Here is an 18,824-nt window from a genome sequence, read left to right on the forward strand (position 1 = left end):
AGAGAAAAGCCACAAAACACTGTTAAACAAGAACAAAGAAAAGATAAATTAATGGAATCATATGATATGAATGTTCATGTTAGAAAGACAAAATATTTTACCAGTTACTAAGCTCATACATAGATTCAATTTAATACCAATAAAAATCACAGAAATTTTTGTGTGCTTTTATATTATTATAGAAAGTAAGAGAGTCAAGGATTTGAACACAATTTTGAATAACAACAAAAATAGAATGAAGATGAAGAACTTGTACATCCAAAACTTATGACTTCTAAAGTGGATAATAAAAGCACAAGCTAACAGTGCATACTATGGGGCAAAATGCCCACTCTCTGGATGGACCTGTTAGAATATGCTCATTAGCTTTCCTGTCATAACACACATAGAGGAAGGGTTTGTCTGATCAAGAGTACCAGATCATTTGAGTATCCAGATGGAGAAAAATATGAATCTCAGCTTCTTCTCATGAACCATCTTACGTCCCCAAATAAGTCATAAATGAATTTTAGCTTAAAATATGAAAAACAAGAACCATGATATTCTTAAAGGACAACATTAGATTTTAGTTTTCAGAACTCTGGGAGAACTTTTGTGCACAAATTGCATGCAAAAAAAAAAATCATGAAAATTGTTAAATCAGAACATTGGTAAGCTAGAAAATAGAAAATTAGCAATGGCCATTTATCAGGGCGGACTACCAGAAGATTAATGTAGGTCCCAAGGTAGAAAAGGCTGTGTGTGCTACTCCACAAATGATCACTTGATAATAATAAAGGGAACTTTCATATGTCTCTGTGAGAGAGCGAAGCAGCAGCTTTGGAAAACTATTTACCAGCATCTACATAAAACTGAACAATCATCTGAGCATAGTGTCACATGCTTTCAATCCCAGCACTCAGACAGCAAAAGTAGGAGGATCTCTTGAGTTCCAGGCCAGCCAGAGCTACATTGCAAGAGGGATTCTATCTCAAAAATGAATAAATAATATAAAATGTGAACATTAAATCACCAAATAACCAACAGAAATATATATACATTTATATTCTATATGAAAATATGTGGTAAATAAAGTGAGTGAATGTAGTTTAAAATAATGCTTGTTTTAATAATGAGTAGCTTTCCATATTTTAACTAAATATGGGCTATTCATGTGTGTGTGTGTCTGTGTGTGTGTGTGTGTGTGTGTGTGTGTGTGTGTGTGCACATAACAAAAATCATCATGGTGATGCCTTACTTGTTTAATAATACTTAGCATTAATTTTGTGCATATCTAATTTATTCAAGACTTTAATTCAGTTTTTAAATATATTTTATATGTCTTCGAGGTATTCAAATCATTGAGGCAAGAGAATTGCTCTTGAGTGAATATCAGCATACTTATTAAAACTTTATTTTATTTTTATTTATGCATATGGAGAGAACCCATATACATGGAAGACAGAAGAGAGTGTCAGATCCCCTGGATCTGGGGTTACAAGTATTTATGAGCTGCATAATGTGGATGCTAGGAAACAGACGTATCCTCTCGGAAAGCAGTCAGTGCTCTTATACCATTTGAGCCACTGCCCTAGCTCAAGTCAACAAACATTTCACTTAACTTTGGTTCCACTTATTGAGACTTATTTATAATATTAACTTGAATTATGGTTTATGCAGCATAGTTTGCTACAATGTTCATTCTGTACTTTAATATATGGGAAAATAAAATTATCTGGAGTGTGTAAATATAGTATTATTTTTGCATATATAGAAGGTAGCTCTCTCCTTTTCTTAGTCTCATGAAAGTAAGTTTTAAAACCTCCATGTTGATGAACTCTGGTGACCCCAATTTGACCACTTCCCCTCACTGGGGAACCCAGCAGCACACAGGAAGGGGAAGCAGGCTATCCTGATGAGACCTGATAGGCTGTAGTTATACGATCAGGGGAGAGGTCCCCTTCTGTCAGAGGACTAGGGGAGCAGAATAGGGTGGAAGAGGGAGGGAGGGTGGGAATGGGAAGATACAAGCGAGGGGATAACAATCGGGATGTAATCTGAGTTAATTATAATAAAAATTAAAAGAAAAAAATGAATAAAGCCCCCACAAGCCTCCGTGTTGAGATGAAGCAGAATGATGTCCTTCTATATTTTTTTTTAAGTAACAAGACGTAGAGATCAGATGTCTCTTGTCTCAGAAGAGCTGTAGGTGAGTAGGGCACGGAGAAAGCAGAAGCATCAGGCACAGGACCGTGCCCCTGAGAGGAGAAGAGATGCCTGCGTGAGCAGAATTTTTCTCTACTAAAACATGTCCCCCTCTGTCTCCTTTGGGTCTATCCTTAGTGGTGTCAGCACTGCTTGACTCATAAACTGAGCCATTCTAGAGTTAACTAACACACCTATGTCTACTAACCATAGTCCTAATATTAACAACATTCTTCCTCAACCTTCTATTCTGGTCCTCACCTCCACTGTTAATCTACACTCCTGTAGGGAATGTATTTCTCCTCATACTGGTTCGGAGGTTTGGTAGCAAATGGACTTTTAATTTCATTTATATAACCTCAGAACACCATGATATTTTTACATTTTTTATAGCATTCTGCTCAACTCAAGTAATTGTTCTGGTTACAGGTCTCCTAATTTTTATCTAGCTGATTAACTGGAGAATAATCCAAATGCATTTCAAATGATAAATCTTTCATGATTTGAGAGATTTTATACAAATGTACATTTGACAGTGCTAATGTAAAGCAAATACCAAAGTTGATTAAACATTCTCAAGATAAGAAGGATAAACCCATTGGATTATTTTATAGATTTAACCACCAATCATAAGCTGATATAAACATACATATTTTGGTGTTCATCTCCTTTAAAAATAATTCCTAGGGAAATATCGACAAAGGACTATAACAGAAGGCCACGAATGTATGCACAAAACATTTGTATTCTTTACTGTGTAAACACCAATTTATTTATTGGAATAATACACTATTAAATATTTATTAAATAAATTAGCATTTTGCTGAGCTTCCCTCCAAAATCATTAACATGGTCTGTGGCTATTGACACAGCCAGGGCTGTGCTTGTTTCCTATGTCTGCCTCCCAACTTTTGCTACATAGTTACTCACCACACCCCCTCCTTCAGAATTCAATGTATCCATGGAGTTTTCTGGGGTAAGAGTTTTAGGGAAATTGTGAAACTACTTGAATCATAGGACTAATGTTATCCAATTTTAATTTTTTGCTGATGAGTCTAAGAATCACTTTAACATCTCCCAAGGCACTGGAGGAAGCATTACCATGTACATGGAGATAAAAACATTCTTCCATGTGAAGGACAAAGTCATTCATTAAAATTTAACTTCTTTGGGGAGAATTTTGAAGTCTAAGGGCTGGCCTCATAAAAAGAAAACTAGATCCCTCAAGTTTTGTTTAAATATTATATGGTCCTTTAGACAATTTCAAGTTGAAGAAAGGGGATAAAGGGATGAATCCTCAAATAAACCCAGGATGAAATAGGAGGAGAGGCAGGAAGATTTATATGTAGGTATTGTCTATTCACCCTACAATTCTCAGAAGCACTTGCAGGCCAAGCTAAATGCAAACGATAAATAAGTAAGCAGACAGGTAAATAGAAACAGCCAAAGTGAAAAGGTCCACACTGCCAAGAAAGCATTAAACCTGTCCTCCTGCTGGAAATGAGCAAAGCACATTCAAGAGCTGAGAATATGCAGCCGCACGGTGCTCTCCTAGGTAATGTGTAAATGAGACACAGCATCCAGGGATGGCATCCTCAGAAAAATATCAATTGGTCTCTCCATGTCTCTGATTTAAAGTAGAACACATGCATTTCTCTCTTGTTCTTCTGCTTTAGTTAATACAAGAGAATTTTTTTCCTGTAATAATCTCATACAGTACACTAACGACAATATTTTGGATACCTTTTAAAAATTATTTCCATCTTTACTATGTTCATGCTCACATGAATCATCTATATTTCATTCAAACACACACACATACACAGATGAAAATATATACAAAGTACAATTTCCCCCTGCCTAATATATCAATAATTGTTGGCATCCTATTAGAGAGCTTGTTGAGAGAGGTACTTCTCTACTCTGTAGGGCTTAATAAACACATGGCACTATGGTTAGTAGTTATAGTTCAGCTAGAAGGTAATTCGTAAGATCTCTAAAGAAGTTCAGATATTAATGTATGAAAGTGTGAACATTTTTTACTGAAAGGTGAGTAACAAAATTGCCCATTTTATATTTTATTCATAATAAATCGAGGTCCTAAGCCAGTAAAAGTAATCACATACCTTCTTCTTGGGTTACATGCATCCATTTCTAGGTTCCTGCATTTTTCAAAGGAAAAATAACAAATACTCATTCTTAGGGGGAAAGTATTTGTAAACATGTACAGGATTTTTATGGAGCTGTATCAATAAGAAATAAAATTTTAGTCTCTTCTCTTTCCCTTCTAGAATTATTTCATTCTTTGTTTATATGGTGATGTAAATGAAAATATCCCACATAGGCTCATGTATTTGAAATGTGGTTGAAGGTGGTGCACTGTTTGCAAAGGATCAGGAAGTGTAGCTTTGTTGGAGGAGGTGAGTCTCTGGCAGTGGGCTTGAGGTTTCAGAAGACTTGCACCATGTATATGTCTCCCTCTGTCTGCCTTCTATTTACAGATCAAGATGTAAGTTCTCAGCTGCTGCATGCCTTTGCTCAGCTATCATGGACTCTACACCTCTGAAAGCATAAGCTCAAAATATACACATTCTTTTACAAGTTACCCTTCTCATGGTATCTTACATAGCAATGGAAAAGTAACTAAGACACTCTATATATTCATGATTCCTATATAAAAGTGGGAATTGGATGCTAAATCCAGACTGTTTTTATATAACATAACTGCTGTCTGAATAAATACAGAGTATTTTGACACTTTCATTATTGTTGATTAGTAAACATTCATTGTTTCTACCTTCTACCACAAATAGTGCTATAGAAATCACATTTTATATATTTTATATATGATATGTATGCTTTCTTGTTGTATTATTATAGGTGATTTGCTTAGAATAAGCTTTTTAAAGTAGATTATTTCCAATTTTGTTGCCAAATGCTTTGCATTTTATATTACCAATAAGCATTTTTAGTTTAGTTGTTTTCTTCTATCTCCATCAATATTGAGTATTGTTGCCTTTAATTTTTGTTCACATTTGCAAAAAGATGTCACGTTCTTTATGTAATAGTGATCATGTTTACTTATTTGATTAATTGTAAAATTGAAAGTTTATATCATATATAAACTATATTTCAGGACATCTCAGTGTAGTTTTTGAACACTTTTCCAGTACTAGTGCAGTACTGAGAGAAATGATGAATAAAGAATAGCATATTTTGTTGATATTTATTTTGTTTTGTTTTGTTTATAAAACAAGTGTTTCACTGCCTAGTCCCAGCTTGCATTTACAGGTTGGCCTCAATCTTACACTCTTTCTGCCTCTGTCTTTCCCATGCTGGTATTAGAGTTTATACACTATTGTTCCAGTCTAGAAAGTATGATTCTGACCTTAAAGAGCTCACAGAGTACAGCATGTTTATGTCTTTTGTTAATTTATAGTGGAAAGTTAATTCCATTTTCTTGGCAATTGGTATTTGCAATCCTTACAGTGATGTGCTGCCTTATCACAGTCCTAAAGGCAACAGGGCTGTCTGAATGTAACATGGAACCATAAGCCAAAATAGACCATTGCTCATTCTAAGTTCTCTAAATCAGGTATTTTGTCACAATGGTAGAACTCTGATGAAAAAAAAACATTCTAATATTGACAGGCTTAAATTTTCACTAACTGGACATGAGGTACTGTTTTTAAACTATCTATCTGTTGATGATTACTGATAAAGATTAAGATTTTATAGATCTTTCCCTTGGATTTCTTGTTTGTTCATTGCTCATATAACTGGACTCATTTTTCTATTACATCTTGCATGTTGTTGTTGATGATGATGATGATGATGATGATGATGATGATGATAATGATGATAGCAATAATAATAACTGCAACGTAACACACTATCTCTACTTAACATAACTGGTCTTAGTGTAGTATATTGTTAACCTAAATAAATCCTCAAAACAGGTTCAGAAGACAGGTTGACCCCAAAAGATTAACTAGCTGATTCAAAGTTAGGCATGCAATCAGGGACAGAAGCCCTACTCACTTCTAAGTAGTGTGATTTCAGACTGCTAAAATTGCTGATAATATTGCCAAAAGCACTAGTTAAAAGAAAAGATGGGGGATATAAAGAGGGTGAGTGTTAGAAGCTCTACAAGGAGATTTCTATGGGGGTGGGGTGCTGCATGGACTTGATGTACCAATGAAGGTCAGTACAAGCAGAGGACCTGAACCCTCTCGTTGGGTGTAGCCAATGGACAGTTCATTCTCCACCTGGGGAAGAGGGGAGAGCAGAGGACTGCCTCTGATAAGATCTCTAGTGCCCAGGATTTGATCAGTTCCCCTTGGCAGAGAGGCTCTTGGGGACACGAAGGAGGGGGATGCAGACTGTCCAGATGAGACCTGATAGGCTGACAGGACCACACCTGTCAGAGGCAGAGGCCTAGGGGAGGGGAATAGACTGAGGAATGGTGGAAACAGGAAGATAAGAGTGAAGGGATTACAATCCAGATGTAATATGAATAAATTATAATTAAAAATACAGGGAAGAAAGAATGTTAAAACACACACAGTAGTCAATCATTCTTTACAGTTTCTTGCTTTTTAAAACCAAAACCTACGCATGTAGAATGGATGGACAAATAAATAGAAATGTATCTTTATACTTACAACACACTCTTCTCTTTACACCAACCAGAACCCACATATAATTAAAACATATAAAACCACTCTGTATTTCAATAATACGTCTGCTGAAATTTAGTATATATCTTTTAAAATAAAATAAACTATTTAATGTTAATGGTTGGATGATTTTCTTTCTCAACCCATTCAGATTAAAATGTCCAAAATATAAACTTGTTTTAACTGTAAATAAGGAAGCACAGTAACAGGAAGAGGAGAGCCAGCTCAGCTTGACTGGCAGAGGTACAGTGAACCATTGCACATATGAAGAGAAGACAAATCAAGCAGAACTCAGGAGAACAACCTGCTTTTGCGACTATGGGCGTGGTTCCAAGTTTCCAGCTTCAGGCAGAATAGAGTGTGATGTTTTTCATAGGTGGCAAAAGTAAACAAAACTACTTGCAAATGGATTCTGACAGGCAAAGAACCCTACCTGAAAGCCAAAGTGGGGAAAAATTTTTGTACAGACACGACGAGTAGAAAGCGCCTTTCTCCGCTGCGCATGCCCAGCAAGAGAGAGATCTGCTGATGACAGTAGCTGCTGTGAGGCTGGAGGCAGGGTATGTGGTGTGCGCTGCCTTGCAGATGGCATCTCAGCGCTGATAGCCTTAATGAGTCAAGTCCCGTTGTCACCGTTGCTCTCATCAAACATCTGCATTTGGATAGACAGACCCAAGCTTGGCTACTCTCAGGGAGCTTAGCTCTGATTTGGCTCGTGTTCTCTTCTTTACACCAAGAGTTCTACTTAGATGATCCACCTTAGATTAAATCTTATTAATTTTCCACAGGGGTGAATCTACTTGTTTGGTCAGAGTCAAACATACCACACCACTACTGTTTGTTAGCACTATGCATCTATGTGACTTCTAAGGATTGGTAGAATCTAATGATAGCGGAGGGGAAAAAAAGCACCTAGTGTGGAGATTTTGTTTTTCGAGAAATAATTTAAATGTTGCAAATGAGACCCCTTTCAACAAACTGGTTTATTTTACTTTTTATTGTTAATTTATCTGGTTTTATTACTTTTTATTTTTTGAGCAAAGTTCTTATTGTAGCCCATACTGACCTTGAACTCACTATTTCTCTGAGGCTGGCCTGGAGTGTACAGTCTTTTTGCCTTCACTTCCTGAAACCAAGTATTACAGGTAAATGACAGCAAAGGGCAATTTACATGGAGACCTTTTGTGTTTGTGTGTTTGTGCTCCTGTGTCTACATGCACTTGCAGAATTCAGAGCTTGAAACTTACTCTCACTCTTCTCTGTATGTTTTTCAAACAATGTCTCTCTTACTGAACCCAGGGATTACTGTGTCTGCTAAACTGTCTCTCGAGCAAAATCTAGGATCTTCTTATTTCTGCTGGACCAGCACCTGGGTTGTAGGTTTCATTAATAAAATGGTTCTTTACATGAGTTCAGAGGTTCCAAACTAGATCCTCACACATACATAGAAAACACCTTATCCACAACACTATCTTCTCAGTCCTTAGTTTATTTGTTTAGAGACAGGATTTCACGGAGCCCAAATTGGCCGCAAACTCACTATGTACTCCAAGCTGTGCTTGAACTCCTTATCTTCTTTCTGGGCCTGTCTTAAAAGTCCTGCTATTAAAGCCATGCCTATCATAGTTTGAGCTTTATAAAGTAACCAGATACACTTCCTTTTCACATGTTTGAGAAGTTTAAAATTCCAGTTTTCATTTTGGTGGATTTAACGTGAATGAAAATTGTAATAACAGAGTGTCTATTTACAAGTTTGCCAAGAATAACCTTCATCACTGGTGTAGCAGGAAGCCTGCACCTCACAAGGCACGAGCTCTTGGCTAATGTGACTGACAAGTATGAGAGAGGAAAGTTTAAAACCTACTGACAAGGGTACAGCAGATGCATATGCAGCTAATTATTTCTAATTAGAAAAAACCTCCAAAGTACGAGACACAGCTTTAAAAATATTAAAAATTAAACACCCTTGGTCAGAAGTAATCATGTTGAATGTAGCCTTTCCTGATGAGGGGTAATCAGGATGTGATGGGGAAACACAAAAGTCAGGACACACGTCCACCGCGGACTAGCTACACGACACCTGTGAAATCTGTAAATGTGAACTTGTGTATAAATGCCAGACATGAGCGATTAGGAATGCTGGTTACTCTCAGGATAGCTGGTCCTTACCTGTCTCACCAAATAAATGAGGCAAGCATGATTTTATAGGTTATTGTTTTCTTCTAAACTCTGTTTGTTTTCATTTTTGAGCCCTAATGGGTCAACCGTCTATGAACAATTTTTCATATGTTTCTTTATGATAGGCACAATTTTGTTGGACATGTTACCATTTTTAGTGAATTTTTCCCCCATTTCATTGTATTTTTTGACTGTCTTATCTTTAACAGAGTGCTAACACTGGGCCCAGCAGCACTCCCTTTATTCATCAATTACTGGTTCTATTTTTATTTCATTTTTGATATTTAAGAATTGAAGCCATACTTCTGAACATCACAAGAATTGTTTACTTGTTTTTAATAGCTGAGTAGTATTCCATAGTGTATATGTACCACAGTTTCTTTATCCACTCTTCTACTGAGGGACACTTAGGCTGTTTCCATGTTCTGGCTATTATGAATAAGGCTGCTATGAACATGGTTGAGCAAAGTTTCTTGTTGTGTGCTGGAGCATCTTCTGGGTATATTCCAAGGAGTGGAATAGCTGGGTCTTGAGGAAGCCCTATTCCCAGCTTTCTGAGATAGCACCAGATAGATTTCCAAAGTGGCTGTACTAGTTTGCATTCCCACCAGCAATGAAGGAGTGTTCCTCTCTCCCCACATCCTTGCCAGCATGTGGTGTCGCTTGAGTTTTTGATCTTAGCCATTCTGATGGGTGTAAGATGGAACAAGGAATTCCCGAAATTTGTGGATAAATGGATTGAGCTAGAAATGATCATAATGAGTGAGTTAACCCAGAAGCAGAAAGAATCAAATGGTATATACTCACTTATATCTGCATACTAGCCCAAGGGGCATGTCCCACGAAAGCCTTCACTTACCAGGAAACTGGGACAGAGGGGAGGGCATCCTATTGGGACTCTAAATGAGAGACACATGGGAGAATAGCAAAATAAAAGGATACAGAGGGTCCTAGAAACCTACAAGTAGAACAATATGATAGGCAGATTTGGGCCCAGGGGTCCCGCTCAATCTAAGGCACCAGCCAAGGACAATACAGGAGGTAAACTTTAAACCCCTTCCCAGATCTAGCCAATGGTCAGAATATTCTCCACAGTTGAGTGGAGAATGTGATATGACTTTCTCACGTACTATGGTGCCTCACATTTGACCATGTCCCCTGGAGGGGGAGACCTGGTGGCACTCAGAGGAAGGACAGCAGGTAGCCAAGAAGAGACTTGATACCCTATGAGAATATATAGGGGGAGGTGATCCCCCTCAGGAACAGTCATAGGGGAGGGGAATAATGGGAAAATGGGGGGGGGGGGAGGAATGGGAGGATACAAGGGATGGGACAAACATTGAGATGTAACAAGAATAAATTAATAAAAAAATGCAAAAAAAAAAAAAAGAATTGTTTACTTGTTTTCTGTTTGTTTGTTTGTTTAGAGAAAAGACCTTACTGTGTAGCCTTGGCTGACCAGAACTCACTGTGTAGATCAAGCTCATTTTGTTTACATAAACCTACCTGCCTCTGTTTCCTGATTACTGGGAATAAAGTGTGCACTAATATTACTCACTGTTTGATATTTCTTAATGGTAGAGCTAAAACAGAGTTTTTAAAAAAAAAAAAAAAAAAAAAAAGACTGCTGAAGAGTGTTCCACAGCGTTTTTGTTACTGCTCCAGCAAGTGGCCTTCATAAACGATTGAGTAACTACATCTTATATTCATAGTCTTGCACCATAAAGGAACAGATGTAAGCTCCTTATATGTCCACTGTGGTCGAGCCTCACAGATACACTAAGTGAATGACTCGGCCATGAAAAGTGTATCCTGATTAAGGTGTTTACATAAATTTCAGGTCTGGTAACATGCTGGTGGTGATGGGAACTTCCCACTAGGAGTGGGAGGGGTATGACAGGGACACACAGGAGGGAAAGTGACAACATTGTGTCTTCCCTACTTCACCAAGGACGAGATGAAACAGAGGGAAGTGTCACCTAATTTCACAGTCACTTCATGCCTTCTTGTACATCATGGCCTGTATGGCAGCCTTTTATTTAAAAATATAGAACGTGTGCCCAATTCTTTACTGCTTTATTCAATATTACCTCTCAACATAAAGGGTTTATTTTCTATGTTACTTTTATGCCTTCAAAACTAATAGTACTCCATTACAAAATAGAAAAAAAAAACTATAGTACAATCATTATAATAAACAGACATTTTGCCATAAATTAAACATAGTAACAATGGCAACTGATCATACAGGTCTTTAGCTGTCTTATTAGCTCAAATTATTGGCCTGACTTAGAGGGGCAAAACACCAGGGAGTAAGGAGTAAGAGAGTACATTATCTAAAGTTTCTTTGCCATGAGAAAACACCCTACCAAAATAAAGGGAGAAAGAATTTGCTTTGGCTCATGGTACAGACCACTTTGGCAGGGACCACAGTGGCAGGGGCTTGTGGCCACTGTCTACACATCATCTGCCCGGATGCTCATCTTCAGGCAGAAGCAATGCTGAACTGGCTTTCTTCTTCTGTATATAGGGCCAACGCCCAGTAGGTGGTAATGCCCAGTTTCCACCTTGGTTAACCCAGTCAAGAGCATCCTTCTCAGATATGTCCAATGGCTTGTTTCCCAAGTAATCCTAGATTCTTTCAAGTTCATATTCATTAACTATTAAGGAGTGACTTGATCTTTCATTTCTGTATGCAGATTTCTTCATTTTGAATAGAGGTGTAAACCCAAAAGTTTTCTTTCAGTGTCACCTGTTAGGTTCCCTCTTTGATCTTCTCTTCCTGAAGATCAGACTACCCATGGGGTTAAACATGTCCTTTGTGGTAAGAGGGTAAACCTCACAGTCACTTCTGAATCCGGAGGAGTCGTATGGAGGTTTCAGTTTTGCAAGCCTGAGAGTTGCTCCATTTGGCCCACCTCATCTAATAAGGCCAACTCTTGAGTGATGTAAGGATGAACATAGCACATTCATAGATACTTAGAACTAGTCAAGGGCAGCAAGAAGAGATGAGTGGAGAACAGAGCAAGGCTATTGGCTGCTGACACACCAAGTTTTTCTCTATGCTAATTCATGAGAGCTAACAAAGGAATCCAAATATAGAAAGAAGGGTTAATTTTTAAAATCAAAAGGGTAATAAATGATAAAAATGGAAAGTGCATTTTCTGTGTGAGCAGCACCTTACCAATATGTACCCTGAAAACTATATGGATTACAGTGCAAAATACAAGATTCATTTTAGCTACATTTTTTAAAATGTGGATCTGATGTACAGTGTATCCTAGGAAGTTCGCTGGGTGCTTTGAGGTTATTGTCTAGGCATAGATGCCATACCAACTCTCACGTGTCTTACATCATACAAGAGGTTAAGTGTGAATCCATGTACTCTTGCCTATAGCCACAACCAGCAGTGGGCTCCACATAGGCCTGCTCACCAATTCATTCTTTGATCCAGGTACAGCTTCTTATATTCTGTTGATTTCACCAAGATTCCCACTCCTCTTGAAATGTTCTTTGGAATTTTCAGAAAATAGCCAGCATTACCTACCCCTTCCTCTCCTCTCCTGAGCTCTCCTCAGACCCCCTCCCCACCCCACCGTCTCATCACAGGTAGATGGGCAGCAGGACTCTGGAAAACTTTCTATAGAAATTTTCTCATATGCTTATATACAATACTGGCTTGAGCCCTAAACTGTGTAGCAGAATACTACAGTGTCTGCCATGTAACCAAACATCCTTATCCTTTTCTCTCCTTACTGAATGCTTTGATAAGAATGAGAACCATGCATCCAAACTGGAGGAGACCAGGTTATGCTAAAGAATAGTGTACAATGCCCAGATTCTGTAGTACTCTGAAGAACCAATATGTATTCTGGAGAGTTCTTGGATAGTAATTCTACTTTCACAGGTTACCCCTCAGCAAAGTTATTTAATTTCTCTTTAATTTGGTATCCTTGTCTGCTGATAATAACATTACTTACCTCATGTAGTTGTTTGTGGCTTGAAATAATCAAAAAAGGTAAACTAACTTGAAAAGTGCCTGGCATATACTGAGTGCTCTGAGGTGTTATCTCTCACTAGCTATAATTATAATTATTGTTGTTATTATATTAACTCTACAGACTGATGAATATGGCATTTACTTTGGGTATGTCTGATTTTTACTAAACCAAATATCAGTTTTTCTGATTCATTATATAAACAGAGAAGGGAATTAAAATCATATACCAACTAATAGCCAGAATGATTTTTCTATTAGAAAATGTTTTCACAGGGTTCAAAATCCTCAGAAGAAAAGCATATAAAATTTTATAGCTCTTTAACTTTTCCTTGCTGATATTTTGGATCTTGAAAGTATTATCAGTGTCTTCAAGGATATTTTCACTTTAGTAAGTAAGTTTCAAAGTCGCATACCCTGTTTACAGACACATTTATGTGTGTCTATTCACATAGCAGCTGTACCATTCTAGCCACAATTCTAATCATAATTAAAAGTAGTAAATTAACTCTTTGCACTCAATTATATACTTGATATATACATTCTAAATCAGCTGACAAGAGCCACTGCTTCTGAACTAAATTAATTAATCCAAAGATTGGACAATACTATTAAAAAATACATTCTCCACCGTTGAGTGGAGAGTGAGGTCTGACTTTCATGCGAACTCTGGTGCCCTATTTTGACCATGTCCCATGTATGGGGAGACCTGGTGGCACTCAGAGGAAGAAAAGCAGGTGGCCAAGAAGAGACTTGATACCCTATGAACATATACAGGGGGAGGAGGTCCCCCTGAGTCACAGATATAGGGGAGGGGAGTAGGGGGAAAGTGGGAGGGAGGGAGGAATGGGAGGATACAAGGAATGGGCTAACAACTGAGATGTAATATGAATAAATTAATAAAAAAATAGTACTTTGCTATCTGAACTTATCTGTTACAAACATTCAAGTATAGTTTCCTCCTGTTGCTATATAAATAAACTCTTCCATCCATCCACTTATTCAGCAAGAAATAAACAAAGAAGCTATGCCACAGAGGAGCAAGCCTATAGTCAGGGCCTCAGTACTTCATATATCTTGATACTTAGTTATTTGAAATTATCAACCAGACAAGCCATGGTGGTGCACGCCTTTAATCCCAGCACTCAGGAGGCAGAGACAGGTGGATCTCTGTGAGTTTGAGGGCAGCCTGGTCTACAGAGAGAATCCAGGACAGGCAAGGCTACACTGAGAAACCCTGCCAAAAAAAAAGAAAGAAAGAAAGAAAGAAAGAAAGAAAGAAAGAAAGAAAGAAAGAAAGGGAGAGGGTGACAGGGGAGAAGGAGGGAGGGAGAAAGAAAGAAAAAGAAAAAGAAAGAAAACCAACAGTATTTTCAAAGATGTTTCAGGCAAGGCAGCCAGATTCTGAGTTTGAAGCTAACTTGATTTTGATACTTACAAAGTGAGTTCCAGACCGCAACTCAAACACAATAAACAACAGCAATAAACAAGAGACAGGGCAGCAGCACTCACAAAGTGTACCTAAGCCCTAGAGAGAGACAGAGGGATACAGTAATAATCCATACCAGGAACACAAATAATCAAGAAGGCAAGCTCATTTTTTTAATTGTAATAAAGTAACATAGAAATAAATTGAGCAACCAGAAGTGAATTTTTACAATGAGAATAATAAAGTATCAACCAAACTATAGAATGGCCACTAGAAAATTGAAAGATAGCCCATGTCCATGGAGTGGAAGGACTCATACTTTCACAATGACCATAACTATACGAAGTAGTTTACAGATTCTGTGCATTGCTCATCAAAATAAATGAATTTCTTCATAAAATGAGAGAGGGGGACCCCAAACCCTACTACTCATGCAAAACCAATAAAGACTCAGGTAGTCAAACAAAACCATCATAATACCCAATCACCAACGAAACGGTAAGTGTATGGTAAGCAAGCTCCCGTCTCATTTTGAATGCAGTAGGTCCTGAGATGGACACAGTGCACAGGAAAACAGGAACATAGATGCTTAGGCCTGTAGCATGCATAGCACTTAATAAGAAGAAAAGAATGCAGAGGACAGTGTTCTAGGAAAAATCAAACACAACGATTTGTTGTTGTTGTTGTTGGTGGTGGTGTTTTTAAAGACTACAGTATAATTACATCATTTCTCCCTTTTTCTTTTCTCCCTCCAAACCCTTCCATATATCCCTCTTTTCTCATTTTCAAATTCATGGCTCTTTTTTCATTAATTGTTGTCACATGAGTATTTGTATATCCACATATATTCCTAAACGCAACCTTCTCAGTCTGCATAATTTTATTGCGCATATAATTTCTGGGCTGAGCATCTGATATTAGAAAACGATTGTTGTGCTCTTCCCTGGAGAGGACTATTTCTCAGACTCTCAGTATCCCTCAGTTGCTCTGATTTGAATCCAAACACTCACTCCGATATGAAGCGTTGAAGTGTTTCAGAAATGAAGAAAAAAAAAATGGTCATAGTTTTGAGGGTATGGTTAAGTTTGGTTAGTGCCTGGCAGTAAAGGAATAGAAGACAAATAAGGTAGGGCAATGACCCTTGGAGAGATTTTTCAAGTACAATGGTTGGCTACTTGGACAGTATTCAAGTATAAATGAACCTAAAGTCTTAAATTCTTTGTCTATTATGGCAGTCAAGGTGAGAAAAAACGAATTGCAAGATTGATAAGGTCCCAAGTGATGGAAATTGATTAGACCTAGACGGAGGGGGAGCAGGGAAAAGGGATATGATTTGGTGGAGTCAAGTGTATTTTGAATCAAGTTCATGGGGTTTGATAAAAGTCATCTGGTGGTGAGAAGGAGGGGAGTAAGTGGTAGAGAGAAATGATGAATAATTCCTAAAGTAGGCCTAAAATTCAGTGGGTGCCGGAGACATGCGATTATTAAAATGTAAGCAAAGTCCCACTTTTAAGTGCCCATTCATGCTTTGATCAAAGAGCAAATAACGTTGACAAAGGGAAATGCAGATTAATAGCATGAACTCTTAGAACAAAGGCACTGTCAAATTCATCGTTTCATCTCCTATGATGCTTAAATGTGCCATAAACACTGTAAAGGTTTAAGAAAATAGCAATGAACTAATGAATAATCTTAGATGTTTCAGAAAAATGTCCAAAAGAAGAGAAAATAACTTTGATTACCAGAGAAATATGGTGGCTCATTTACTCTTTATTTGCTCCCTAAATACATATCTGCTTGGTGCTTCCCCTGTGCCACCCAGTATGTTCAGCATAGATATAAGTTATACAATGACAGAGAATGCTAGCAAAGGAAACAAAAATATAAAATGATCTTTGACAGCTAATGATAAACTATTATGATGTGGATCAAAGTGAGGATCAGGAAAACATTTTTCTTTCTTTTCTTCCTTCCTTCCTTTCTTCCTTTGTTCTTTCTCTCTTTATCCCTTCTCTCTTTTTTTCTTTCTTCTTTTCTTCCTTTCTTCCTTTATTTGGTGGGAGAGGAGTAGAGATCGGGTCTCGCTACTTAGTCCATGCTGGCTTCAAGTTCTAGGTCATCCTGCCCTGATTCCTGGGTAGTGAGAGGGCAAAATTATGGAGAAAAATTCTAAGGGAATCAATTCAGCAATTTTAAGTTTATAAAACAAAACCTGAAAGAAGCTTTGGTGGCTGAAGGGAGGATGCGGCAGCCTGTAGTGGGGTGTCGCTCAAAGGCCATAAGGGTCAGCTCTGTAAACCCTGGCCTGTGATGACCCCATGGAGAACATGATCAAGTTACTCCTCCACTGCTAGGAGATCAGTAGGCAGGCTGAAGAAGGATGCCAATCCAGAAGTGGTGTCTGGTCCCATTCTATTAACCAGTCTGGAGTGGAGACATAATACAATTTGAATACGTCTCTTTGAAAAGTTTTAGTTAGAAAACAGAAACAAAAGAGGGAAACAATAATAACAATGACAAAATAGACATGCAGTATGTACATGTTCAAGTATTTGGCATATAAATTCAGACATCTAGATAAGATACGGGGGTTGCTAAGATAACCTGACCCCAGCACAAACGGTTTACAGTTTTAGTATCAACAAATAATTAAGATAATTTGGAGGGGTAAATTTGATTCCGAAATAAAGGTTATCTTCCATTTTAAGTACAATGTATGCTACTTATTTTTAAAGTTACAAAATGTGAGGTTGTAGGTCTGGCCCAGAAGGTGAAGGGGCTTGCTGCCAGGCCTGAGGACCCGAGTTCGATCCCAGGACGCGGAAGGAGGAAGGAGAACAGCAGCTCCTAGCAATCTACTGATTTCAACATGAAAGCCATGCCAGATGCCCCTCCATTTCCCTGCCCCCACATATACTTACATTACACAAATGGAAAAATAAATAATAAAATTAGAAATGACTCTTATTTATAATAGTAGAGCCATTTTGGCAAATGAAATACACATATCTCCCTGGACTTGTAAATCTACTGTTTAGTAAAACTACTGTTAAGAAATCAGGATCACCCAAATGAGCAGCATCCTAGAAATACCTTGCCTCGGTTCCATGTGAAGAATTCTATAGATAGAACAAAACATCGTTCCCTTTGCCTAGCAATTAAATGAAATCACAGTATGCTAAGTTGCACATATTTTTCATTAGCACTTAGCTGCCGTGTCAGTACCAACATCCATTTATCTCATGCATTTTTCTCCCCTTTACAGATAAAACTTTCAAATGCTTACATTTCACTGCTTGTTGGTTGATTGGATAATTTGAACATCAAAGGAAACTTTCATTTAATTTAAGCCGTAAAGTTGTCTTTTGCTTTATTAACTCTAGATCAATAAACAAGCAATTTGGAAATGTAATCAGGAAATGCTTCCGATTGGCTGACAATGTATCAAAGCCAGGCTTCAAGGCAACAGCAGGCTGTAACAAGCAGTTTATTACCAGTAGCTGTTACTGACATTAGTCAAAACCAAGAAAGATAAAATGGAATAAGAAATGTAATGCTGGCAGAGCCTTGGGCGCTGTGTTCTCTTCTTCCTTTTGAAAACTGCAAGCCTGTCTTTGATATGATAACAAATATAAACTGTTTAAAAACACCAAATGCAGAAAACCTGAGCCTAGCCTGTCATGGAGTTAATCCATTCCAGAGTGACACACAAATAGGGTAACATCCAGCAGATATATGTTATGGAAATATTTTGAATTGGATTTACATGTAGTGAGCAAATTGGAACTCTTGATTTTTACCAGATATTGTAATATGCATGTTCCCATATTAACGGAATGTAATCCTATTTGAAGATAATGAGTTTTCAACAGGCTTTGCAATTGGAAGCTATGTTGGAAAAAATATATTTAGTTTTTAACTAGAGAGAGGCCAAGACAATTGGACCCGAAATTTGCAAGATAGTCTCAGTTTCTATCCATAGGAACTGCATGCTATTTTGCCCCTGGGTACTGCTGACCAAGAGATTTCTGGGATGGATGGGGTTTAGGCTTTCCCTCACCTTTATCTCTGGACTGTCCATTGCCAAGGGCGATAGCAATGCACAGAGCCCTTGACAGGGATTTTCTTTGCTCTCATCATTCCTCTCAGTCATTCTAAACACTCTATGCATATCTTCTGTACAATTAAAAAGGACCGTGAGGGAGAGCTATCCTTTATCGTTGTGGGCTGGAAATGTTTCCTAGATACTAAGTACAGGTTTGCAGAATTAGTTTTCACTGTTCTCAGAAAACTATGATCTGCATTGATAGCAAAATCAGATAGACAACACAAGAAGAGTTTTGTTTTTGTTTTTGTT

Source organism: Acomys russatus, chromosome 10 (genome assembly GCF_903995435.1).
Source record: "Acomys russatus chromosome 10, mAcoRus1.1, whole genome shotgun sequence".
Classification (NCBI taxonomy): Eukaryota; Metazoa; Chordata; class Mammalia; order Rodentia; family Muridae; genus Acomys; species Acomys russatus.